At 34.3% G+C, this 13,053-nt stretch overlaps 1 long non-coding RNA gene across 1 annotated transcript; it reads left to right on the top strand.

Moving 5' to 3' along the window:
• Positions 1–632: 632 nt before the first annotated feature.
• Positions 633–1,669, top strand: LOC133708799 (uncharacterized). Its single transcript, XR_009846052.1, has 3 exons — positions 633–734; positions 849–988; positions 1,163–1,669. It is a non-coding gene; the product is annotated as an uncharacterized LOC133708799 (long non-coding RNA).
• Positions 1,670–13,053: the final 11,384 nt, after the last annotated feature.

Here is a 13,053-nt window from a genome sequence, read left to right as displayed (position 1 = left end):
ATCATTGAAAGTACAGGGTAGTAAGCAGAATTTAGTCCTTTAAAGTAGTTCAATATTTTAACTATCATCAATTTGGCTGAAAATTTGCAAATTCGATCTATATATTAGGACAAAAACTGAACGGTCAAGATGTCGAAATGCGATTGAAAAGTGGGTTCCATAAGAGATCCCTTCAAATGGCCAAAAAAAAAATCCCTTAATAGAAGGGTCCTCTATATATATATACAGTCCTTCTCAGGTAAGGATATCTTTACCTTAGCCTTGGGAACGGATTTTCAATTTTTGACCACTTTTCGATCATATATTCATATCTTAACCGTTCAGTTTTTAGGTCCTAATGTACAAGTCCTCGTTAAAAATCAAGGGCTGCACTTGCTGTCTCCTTTTGATTTGTATCAGCTGCTACCACGGCAACTATGAGATTGCTACTCTTTCTTGCTTTATACTCTGCAGGGATTCATGTGATCTCCTCTCTTACGGACCAAAATGACAGTATAGTCTAAAAAAGTCGATGCTTAATTGCTTATTGTTCATACATTCATATCCTAATAAATCGGAAATTTAGGTATAGTTTGTGTTACTATTCTTATGTCAAGTATCATATAGCTTTGGCAGAATTTTGATTGTAAAATGAAACATCTTGCACACATATATGTCTAAAAGATGATGATTTATTAGTGTTGATTCAGCTAAGGTGATGAAGATCTTGAGAGATTCATGGAATTGAACCTATGGTCAGCTTTTTGTAATAATTGTTTAATTATCTTCTGGTCAGCTTTTTGTAATAATTGTTGTACGTGTGGTTTCTGTGCTTCATTGAACCTATGTCCTGCTCCTTGTCTCATCAGGTTTACCAGTAAACTCTTATAGCTCTTGGCTCAAAGATTTCTGGGGAGGCTTTGTTCTTAGGTTAGTTAATTGCTTGAGGCCAGTAGAACAGCAATTTCCTATAGCATCATGAAAAATATGTCCTATAGCATCATGGCAGGTACTTTTTTGGGGAAACAACCATAAGAAGAGAAATACATTTGGAATCTCCGAACTAATATGACCTAACTATGATGCATTCATTTCTTTTCTCCCGAATGATACTGAAAACTCTCATTTGTTAGAACTCTCCGTTCATTGGAGGTATTAAATTTTGAATTCCTCTATACAGAAGCAGCAGAGCTATAAACTTCACTTTGAGAGGCCATGTGGAGAATATCAGAATATTGGTCACTCTTGGAGAAACACATGATATGATTCTATATCATTATAGATCTATAACAGAGTTCTTGTAAGTTTCTAGGGGCAGTAGAGTCTCATCCATATCATTTGGGGTGCTCCACCCTTCCTATTGCCTTCTAAAAATTTAGGTTCAGATTCTGTTTTGTGGATCTTCCATTTCATTAATTGGTTACTTACAAGTGTAAATACTCTAATTTCTTCCAGCTAGTTGTGTATTATAATTGTACATACCTTGAAATTGTGTAGGCACAATGAGTTCTAGTACCAGTGGGACAACAAAGAAAGATCATGCTAATTTATAGATGTTCAATGTATGTTTACATAGAGACAAGCTATGGTATTGTGATGTTTATCATACACTCATTTTGCATTTACTTGAACAAAAATTACAATTTATATGAATCAAAATTACAATATTGAAAACAAAGTTACCATATTCATTTACACTATTTACATATAATTAAAACAAAATTACAATATTGACAACACAAAATATGACTCAGGTTACCACTTTGACAACAAATTTGTTGTCACATTTGTAAATGTGTGTATGATATACGGGTATGTATTATAGAATTTTTCTGTTTACATATACATGTTATATATATAAGACTAGTTCTATACATAAATACAGCTAATTTATACGTAAGACTTATGCCTTACGCCTCAAGGCGAACGCCTTGCTGAGTCTCTCCTGAAAACGCCACGGCTACTCCTCAGCCTTTTAAAACATTGGTTAAGACCTGCGTTATAATCAGTAGGTAGGAGAAGTCCACTTCTGCTACTGACAGTTCTGGATATACATGAATAATGGATCAAGTTTTTTCTTACGTATGTCTTCCACCAACCCCAGGACACGGCATCCAATTATATATATATCGTCTAGTCTTTTCTTCAGTTTTCTTCTAACTTTCCCTTGAAATTAGGCCTTGAGGTGGACGTAACATTGATCAATCTCAAATTTTCACCACCCGGGGGTCAATTAATATATTTCAGTGTTATATGTTATTATGATCCTCCAAGAGTAGGTCCTGGATGTTTTCTTATTTTCTGTGGTCGATCATGACCACAAAACGGGTACAGAACCAGTTAACATGGACCATAGTCTCTCATAGAAACCAGCTAGCTGCACGTCCATACTACTCGATTAAGTTTAGGGCATGTGTGCCAGCTCGATCGGTCTGGCCATTGCCAAACCGGCCAGTTCCTTCTTGTCTAAAGCTAGCTGCTTAGCTCTCCTTGTTAACCGAAATCAACGTCACTGACGACAAAAGCATTTCGCCTTCGCTAGCAATGTACGTCCTGCCATATCCGTCATGCATGGATAGATATTATTACTCGTGGATCATCACGTACTGTTGTCACAATTATTGTGTTTCAAGGGTTTTTTCCTTTAGCATTTAACTAATAAACTCACCACTTATTGGCCAAAAGAAAAGTAGCTCTTGCTTGCGAAATAAGTAACACTGTTAAGTTCGGGATGGTATATACAAATTAGTAATCAGTTCTCTTGTAGCCAACAAGAAAATTTAGTTGGAGGTAGTCGATCGAATAAGAGCTAGTCGATCGATCACATGCACCGAAGAATAAAACAAGAAAAAAAGAATCAGACATACTGAGTCAGTCGTTACTGCGGTTAATACGGAACATAGGTGGGTCGGTTTGGACTAACGCTAGGTCGAAGATCGACTTGGAGGTCAAGGTCAAAGTCTACGACTGAAGATGCACGGATTCAAATTTGCCCACAACTTTTATTTTGTGTTGATATCATCACCCTATTAAAACTTGGCACGTCATATAGAATTAATTTAATACTTAAAATATTTTTTTTTAATAAAACATTATGATTAACAATAATTATATTTTATAATACTTGACAGTTTCATATTGAATGGTGGTGTCACCACCAAAGTATTGGTGATGAGCAAATTTGAATCCGAAGATGCACATAGAGAAAGGAAATGTAAAAGCCATATAGGACGGATAAGATTGGCCCGCCAAAACATTAGATACACACTTGCGTGCCTGAATGTAGGGATTTGGTAATTGGTATATTAATTACTGGGCTACTAAAATACATACATATATAATATATACATGTAATTTGATGGTGTCTAACTCATAAGTAGCATTTTTCTTTCATTATTAACCGTCATATTTCTGTATACATGACATACATGTTTTCAATATTATTAAGAGTACATCTAAGTGATCTTTTTTAAGCAACCGATCGAAACTGACAAACGAATCTTAGTTATATGTATTAAATTCAAATACTGAAATTATAACAATTTAAAACTGTATATTTAATATCAGCTGTCATATTCATTTGTCCATTACAACTCATCAAAATTATCTCTCAATTGAGCATACCTCATATCCAAATTGAATTATTTTTATCACAATCCTAATCAGATCAAATACCAGACAAAAATAAAAGTATATCTGGCCGAATCTTTTCCTCTACAACTCAATTGCCATAGCATTTCTGGAATATTCCTATTTAATTTTTGCGTGTATGTCTTTACCAAAGGCTAAGAAAATCAAAGCTAGAATATTCAATTTAATAAGACTCGGGTATTTTCGTTGCAAAATCAAATGAATGTTTCATAATTTTCATGATGAAACAAATCGATAGTCAAACTAAACTTGGTCATTAATAATTATTCTCCTTCTCAAAGGACTAGAAAACTCGCAGAGCTCGTTCAATTTAAAAAAAAAAGGTATCGGTTATATGTGAATTAGGGATGTCGATCGTCTTCTTGTTTTGCCAATCCTTTTCTTTGTTGCAGTTGAACGAGAAAAACTTAATGTCATGAATTGAACTTTGTGGCAAAGATGTTGGCAACAACTCACGATCGAACTTTATTGAAACCCCACGTATATATCAAGTTAGAAAAGAGTGGTTGAGTTGTTTCTCTAACAACCACGACAACCACGTCGTCTGCTTCTGTACTCATTCCTGTTAGCCTGCTTCCAGATCTTTAAGCTTGATTATTGTACCTGAAATTGTTACTTTTACAAATCCCCTGATATAGATACTTGGAACTTTTTCACCGATTTCCTTAGTTCTGTTAGTTGAGTACTCTTAAGTAGGAGGTTATTATAGAAACTCAACAACTGCAGGAGCTACGTGAAAATGCGCTAAATCTCTCTCTGAAGGATGCATGTTTGTGTAAGAAAGACAATATTCCTGCCCTAACCTTAACCTATCTCAACTCACTGGCCAAAAAGAAAAATCCTATGACGTGGAGTTTTCGAGCACATCGATCATAAAGTGTTTCTAGCTACAGTAGCAAGCGGCTGGGTTGTAGTATTTTGAACTCGTATAATCAAGTCATTTTCACAAAGTGATTATTATCGCAAGTCCTTTCTCTATCAAATCTAAAGTCGATGTATACTCTTGATCGATTAGTATTTTTTGTTATCAAAGCAATGCCAGCCTGCAGATGGTCCAGAATTTCCAGCACGCGGCTTATACTACAAATTGCTACTGCATCAACAACAGTAGCGACACTTAATTCCTTTCCTTCAAATTCAGGCAAGGCTTATAGTGATATGTTTGACAAATTCCCCCGGCCCATATTCCAGGAAAAGCCTCAAACTTTCGGAGCAGCTTTCCTGGATTAATTTGAAGTGAAGCGAGGGATTTGCTGAATCTTTTTGGCAGTTGTTGACAAGTAGGCCGTGAATTCTTTTGACAAACACAAAAGCAATAGGTATGAATAGTTCTGTTAGCATCAGTAGCTTGCTTGGTGCTTAAGGCAAGCTCATTGTCAAACTGTACGTGTTTCAAAGTCCATAGAATTGATGCCGAAACACAGACTATATAGGCATTAAGATGTTGAGATGAATCAGATTGTTTTTCTTCATGACGCGTTGGAATGTAACATCTTTACCATGTCTTCATTTCCAGTTTCTTAATCGATCGAAGAATCTTGCTTCCCTTGTCAAAAAGCACATCAGAAAAACTACTAGAAAGAAGTAGTCAAAAAACACGTCAGAAAAACTACTAGAAAGAAATAGTTAGTGTGTGAATGAATCTCTAATGCTTGTATTTTCCGCAAGCTAGCTAGCTACGAGCATGATGTAAGAGCAGTAAAGAATATGTTCGAGCACTCTATGCATTTGATTAATTAGTGGCTTGTCTTAGGCTTATACCCACCGTTCCACTCGATCATTTTCCAAACATAACCCTATAACCCATCTACAAGTTGAGAGACTTACAACATGTATATTTACATGAATAAAAATCAACTATGACAAATATAGGATTGATATAGTATTCTAATCCTAAGTGAGGATGCGTAAATCATTGCAATCCTATAACACAATAATCACATACATATGGCAGTAAACGATATAAATTGGAATAAAAGACAAATGGTGTGTAGAGACACTAACTAAGTCCACTGCCTCCTAGATCCACCTTTGATCTCAGATTGCTAATGGGATAATTTGATTGAGGTTTGGTGTTCTAGTAGAGATCAATGCAGGTGTTGTTTATCCTTTATATCAAACAAAACAGTTATGCAGTTCCATTCATTAGGGAACTGCTACATAACTTCCTTATCCTTGTCAAATTGGTTTGATGTTGATAACCACGCAATTTGAAATTCAAATTCAAATAGATTTCAATATGGGTGCGGCTATTGCCACCCTACCATTTTCTTTGTTCACCCTACTTGCTCATTACACCCTATATTAATTTCAATTATTATATTTACTTATCTAACCCATTTCTCTTTCCAGAAATATCCTTATATGACATATGCAATTAAAGAATTTTTTTTAACGAAAATGTCTCATTTAATTTATACCAATAAATAAAATAAAATATATTAAATTTCTTAATAAAATTATAATCTAATTCACTTCCATTTTTTTTAATTTTTTCTTCTTTCAATTTCAATGTTCATCTATTTTAATTCATGTTAAAAGATTAGTAAAGTTAACAACTTTAAGAAACGAAGAAGAGATTGATTTTTGTGTGTGTGTGTGTTTTACAAAGGGTATTGCAAAGATGATGAAGTTAACACTAATAGTTTTGTGAATTGATACACGAATTACAATGAGGAGGCAACAAAAATATTAAAAAAATATTAATACATTCAAATTTGGGTGGTGAAGATGAAGATTAATGTTATTCAATGAAAAATTAAGTAGTCTTTATATTTAATTATTTAGTTATGTATTTAATTTTCCATATAGATTAGGATTTAAAAAAAAATTAGTGTACTTATTAGTCATTTTGCACTTGGGTAATATAGTCTTTCAATAATTCAAATGTTTGTAGGGTGAACTAAGAAAATGGTAGGATGGCAATAGCCGCACCCTTTCAAAAAAAAAAAAAAAAAAAAATATATATATATATATATATATATATATATATATATATATATATAACTATTTTTTATTACAAATTTATATATACAACGTATTAATATTTATTTGAACTCTAAACTTCTCAAAAATATCAGCTTAACTAGACATCAACTAGTTCTAATGAGGTTTTACAATCTCCCACTGAACTAGACATCACACATAATCTATTGTATTAATGAGTTGTTTCTTAAGTGTGCACCAGAGTTCAGAAACACCATCTGTCCTCAAAGTTAGGGCTGTCAATGGGTCGTGTCGGGTTGGGTTCGTGTCGGGTCAAAGTATTTGTCGTGTAGCAAGATACAAACCCAAATCTCCCAACCCATTTAATAATCGTGTCAGAAATTTAAACTCAAACCCAACCTATTTATTAAATGGGTTACCCGTTTCCAACCCGCTTAACCCATTTAATAAATAGGTCATGTCGTGTTGGACAAAATGACTCATTTAAGGGTTAACAATGCAACCCATTAAACTTAAAAAATGCATAAATTGATTAAATTTACTAAAAACTCCACAAGACGAAGAATATAAATAATTATATATAATTCATAAATAATTAAATCCAATAATTATGAAGCAAAATATTTCAAATTGTTTAATCCTATGATCAAATACTCTCAACGTCCAAAATTTCAAGAAGTATAGCTAATCGGATTATACGGGTTCACTTCGTGTTGGCGGGTTAACCCGTGGCCAACCCATTTATTAAATGGGTCATGGCGGGTTGACCCACGGCCAACCCGCTTTATTTCGTGCGGGTTTCGAGTCGTGTTATCGGGTCGTGTCGGAATTGACAACCCTACTCAAAGTTATGTCAATTTTCCTTAACTACATTGAACTACAGAAGACTATAATGAATTCGCAAAACATTGATCTTCTGCAATCACAATATAGCAAGCAAAATTACAGGAACTACCTCAAGTGTGATTTGTACCGGCCAGTTTAATATTTACAGTAATAGATTTGTAACATATATTTGATCCAAAATTAATTTCAAGAAGATGAAGAGCTGTATTATCTTACTGATTTGGCATATCAGTATTAGGTTCTTCTACATATGTACATATTCACTGATTTAGTATATCAGTTTCAAGTTCCTTATATGTACATGGTTCTGCATATGTACATGTTCTACCTACAGTGACTAAATGTTGAAAACTAATTTTATTCAAATGATAAGATATCAAATGATGAATTTCATGAAGATACTAACTTATTAAAATATAATAGTTGATAGAACTAGTTCACATAAAATGCATCACATATCTATGGAGTCTAACACTCCCATATTCTTAACATGATCAATGAAAACAAAAATTGATAATGCCTTGGTTAAGAGGTCTGCTAGCTGTTCTTTGGTGCCTATCTTAATCACCTCCACTTCTTTATCTCTGACACTTTCTCTAACTGAGAAGTACTTAACATCTATGTTTCTAGAACCAGATGTCCTTCTGTTATTCTTTGAGAAGAATACTGCTGCAGCATTATCACAATAGATAGGCAGATGTCTTTCTATGGAATCTACCATGCCCAATCTCAAAATGAAATTTCTCAACCATAAAGCATGTAAAGCAGCTTCATAAATGGCTATGTATTCTGCTTGAAACGTTGAAGTGACTATCAAGGATTGCTTGTTTGTTTTCCAAGAGATTGCACCTTCAGTCAGCATGAAAATATAACCTGATGTGGATTTTAAATCATCTAAGCCTTGCTTGTAGGATGCATCAGTGTAAGCTTCTACTCTCAATTTCTGATCCTCCAACTTTCTATATACACAAGCATATGATCTCTTGTGTCCTTCAAATACCTCAAAACTTTCTTCCCAGCCACCCAATGTTCATGTCCTGCATTAGATTGGTATATTGACAACATATTCACAGCAAAAGCTATGTCAGGTCTAGTGCAAACTTGAGCATACATTAAACTCCCAACTAAGCTAGCATAAGGTATCTTCTCCATTCCTTTCCTTTGCAATGCATTTTGAAGGCACTGACCTTTATGCGATTTATCCCCTCTTGACATAGGTGATTCATCAGACTTGCATTTCTCTAAACCAAACCTCTGTAGCATCTTATCAATATAGTTTTTTTGAGACAAACCAAGTGTGCACAAGGTTTTATTTCTGGTAATCTCAATTCCAAGAACATAATGCGCTTCTCTCATGTCCTTCATATCAAATTTTTGCAGCAAAAACTCCTTGGTAGATTTCAGTAGATTGATATTGCTACTGGCTAGCAAAATATCATCTACGTATAGGATTAAAAACACCACCTCACTCCCACTGACCTTGCAGTATATACATTCATCTAACTTATTCTCTTCAAATCTAAACTTGATAGTGATTGAATTCATCGAACTTTAGATACCATTGTCTGAATGCTTGTTTGAGTCCATAAATGGACTTTTGAAGCTTGCAGACTTTCTTTTCATCATCAACAAATCCCTCTGGTTGTAACATGTATATCTCTTCAAGCAAACTTCCATTCAGAAAAGCTGTCTTGACATCCATTTGGTGCAACTTCAAATTTTAGTGTGCCACCAAAGCCATGATCACTCTGAATGCATCCTTTGTTGAAACTGGAGAAAATGTCTCATTGAAGTCAATACCTTCTTTTTTATTATATCCCTTTGCAACCAATCTGGCCTTGTGCCTCTCCACCTTTCCATTTGCATACTTTTTGGTTTAAAAAACCCATTTGCAACCTATGGGTTTCATATCTTTTGTTCTATCCACCAAAGTCCAAACTTCATTTTTGGACATGCTCAAAAGCTCATCCTGCATTGCCATGTTCCATTGCTCACTGTGCTTTGATTGCATAGCTTCCGTTAGTGATACAAGATCTTCTTCCCCCAAATCAAGTTCAGCTTCAGTTAAGTACAACTTGTAGTCATTAGAAATTGCTGGTTTTCTGGTTCAAGTAGATCTTCTCACTGCTTTTGATGTACCAGCAATATCAACTTTTGAGTTTTCCACACTTTCACAATGCTGAACTTGATTTTCATTTACTGCTTCTGCTACTGTATTTTGATTTTCAGATGCTACTGCTTCTGCAAGTTGTGTTCCATTGTCCAGGACTGGTGTAACACTGCAATCCTGATATGCGATTGATGCAATGCTACAGTCCTGATTTAGGACTGATACATCACTACATCCCTGATTTAGGAATGAAACATCACTGCAGTCGTAATACACGAACCATTCTTCCATATTCTGATGTGCTTGTTCTGTGCTTGAGCCTTCATCTGTTTTTTCAATATCATCAAATATTTCATCATAAAAGGTGGCTCTGTGAGTTTCAAAAATTCTAGTGCCTCTTCTTGAGTTGTAGAACTTGAATCCCTTCGATTTTTCTCAATAACCAATAAAATGAGCACTGACAGAGAGTGAGTCCAACTTATCATTCTTCTCCATGTTATAGACTCTTGCTTTTGCTTTACAGCCCCATACATGCATATGATTCAAGCTAGGCTTGTATCCACACCAAAGCTTAAAAGGAGTTCCTTTGATAGCTTTACTTGGTGTTCTATTGCATATGTAGTTGGCCGTCTTTAAGGCTTCCCCCCATAAATACTTTGGAAGCCCTGCTCTTGCAAACATGCTCCTTACCATATCCATTAAGTTTTTTTTTTTCTCCTTTTAGAAACACCATTCTGTTGAGGTGTGTATGGTGTTGTATATTGAGCTTTAATGCCACATTCTTCCAAATACATTGCAAAAGGACCTTTGTGTTGTCCTTTCTCCGTAAACTTTCCATGGAATTCACCACCTCTATCTGATCTTACCATTTTGATAAGTTTTTCAGTTTGTCTCTCAACTTTAGTTTTGAATACTTTAAAAACATCTAAGAATTGAGACTTTTCAGAAATTAAATAAACAAAACAATACCTAGAAAATTCATCTATGAAGGTGACAAATAACAATTTCCACAAATGGTTTGGACTGGAAAAGGATCACATACATCTGTATGAATCAGTTCAAGCAAGTTTTCAACTCTTTTAGAACCAAAATTTCTAGCATTAGTCATCTTGCCTTTCAAACAGCTCACATGTGTTTCAAAATCACCAAAATCTAATTGAGGTAAAATACTTTGCTTGACAAGTTCTTGCAGCCTAGACTTAGAAATGTGTCCCAACGTTTCATGCCATAGAAAAGATGACGAACTACGATTGCTTTTCCTTTTGGATCCTGATAATTTGTTTATTGACAGAACATCCAGAGGTTGGGATACTGCATTATTGACACAATCGATTAACCAATGACCATCTATCAACTTAGCATCACCAAAACAAACACTTTTATAATAGAAATACATATCTATATTATTACTAGAAAAGCCATAGTCACCACCTAATACAAATTGAGAACCTAAGATCAAGTTTCTCTTTATTACTGGAATACAGTAAACATTGTTTAGTACTAATATAAACTTATTCCTAAAACATAATTCAACAATTCCTACTGCTTGAACTGCCACCCTTTGGCCATTTGTTGCACAAACTCTTGTCTCATTCCTTTTTGGGATTGTTATCCTTGATAATCCATGTAGTGAATTGACAATATGTATAGGTGAGCCAATATCAAACCACAATGAGTTGTCAAAATTAAAAATTTTAGACTTTACAAGAAAAATAGTTTTTGACATAAATGTACCTTTCTTGTTCAACCAATTCTTGAATCCCTCACAATCCTTCTTGAAATGGCCTAACTTCTTGCAAAAGAAACATTTCACAAGACCTGAGATTTTGAGACATTTTCCCTTATCATTTTCAGGTTTCACAACATTCTTTGAGGTGCTTCCCTTGACTTTCTTATTGCCAAAGGTTTTCTTAAATTTTGGCTTTGTGATCAGATTCACACTTATTACCTTGCCTTTCTTGATTATCTCTTCCTCCTGCACACAGATTGAAATGAGTTCATTCAAACTACATTTCTCTTTCTGAGTGTTGTAGAGACTTTTGAGGTGGCTGTATAGGTCTGGCAGTGTGTTGAGCAGTATGTGTACTAGAAAAGAGTCCTCAATGGTCATGTTCAGACCTTTCAGCTTTCCAGCGATGTCTATCCCCTTCATTATGTACTCTCTGATGCTCCCTTGGCTAGTGAACTTAATCCTAATAAGTTTGTTCATCAAATTTCATGTTTCTGCTTTGTCAGACACCTTGTACTTCTCTGCAATAGAGTTAAAATAAATTCTAGCATACTAAGAATCAGTTATTCCTCCTTTCACTGCATCTATCATACTCTTCTTCATGCAGATCAATGCCATTCTGTTGTGCCTATGCCACTGAACATACTTGTCTTTTGCTTCTTTGCTTGCATTTGCAGCCAATTCTGCAGGTGGTTCCTCCCTCAACACATGATCAAAGTCTAAGATCCCCAGATTCAATTATATATCACTCTTCCACTTCTTGTAGTTCAGTCCATTGAGCAACTCAATATGATTAATGCTCGTGGGAAAATGCATTGCTGTTATGTGATGCAATTAATCTAAGTCAGTATGACATTCTAGTGTTTGAAAAATACGTACACCAGAATTATATATATGTCCAAAATGCTATATCAAGATATGAAATAACATTTGAATAAATGCAGATACACAATACAACAAACTATGGTATTTTCAAGAAATTTTGGTGTTATTTGTAACACACTTTTCTGTAATATCATATGAATGTTCATTCCAGTGCATATGCTAACTTAAATAACCAAATGTCTTATCACTAACTTCTTTGGAAATCAGAATCATCAGATTTATTTTAAGTTTATCTGAGTCTTTGTTCTCTGTTGATAAATGAATTAATTCATGCATTTACATAGCAGCCACTTTGATGGCAGGAAGTATAATGTGTATGAACTATTCTAGAAAACATTGCAGGATGCATATGAATTTGTATTAGTGGCTACTTTGGCAGCATACTAAGATACAATGAAACATATGCAGCATTTTATGGGATTTCTCATTATGCATATCAGTAAGTATAATCTTATATAATAACTTTGCAGATGATTATAATGTGTGAAACAATGATACAAATGTACTTCCTATATAACCAGAATGTATCAACTGGAATATATATAATGTAAATATCATTTATTAGATCAAAAAGTGAAAAAAACACAACAAGAGAGCATGTTATTTCATATGCAGCAATATCAAAAACATATTCATATTGATCATACTGAAACAATATCATAATCAATCCTAATTTGAGCATAGTAGGCTCTGATACCATTTGTAAGAAGTAAACTGGACAACATGTATATTTACATGAATAAAAATCAACTATGACAAATATATGATTGATATAGTATACTAATCCTAAGTTAGGATGCGTAAATCATTGCAATCCTATAACACAATAATAACATACATATGGCAGTAAACGATATAAATTGACATAAAAGACAAAGGGTGTGTAGAGACACTAACTAGGTCTCAC

Source organism: Rosa rugosa, chromosome 5 (genome assembly GCF_958449725.1).
Source record: "Rosa rugosa chromosome 5, drRosRugo1.1, whole genome shotgun sequence".
Classification (NCBI taxonomy): Eukaryota; Viridiplantae; Streptophyta; class Magnoliopsida; order Rosales; family Rosaceae; genus Rosa; species Rosa rugosa.
The sequence above is the reverse complement of the archived record's forward strand: the minus strand, read 5'-3'. Positions and strand labels throughout refer to the sequence as shown.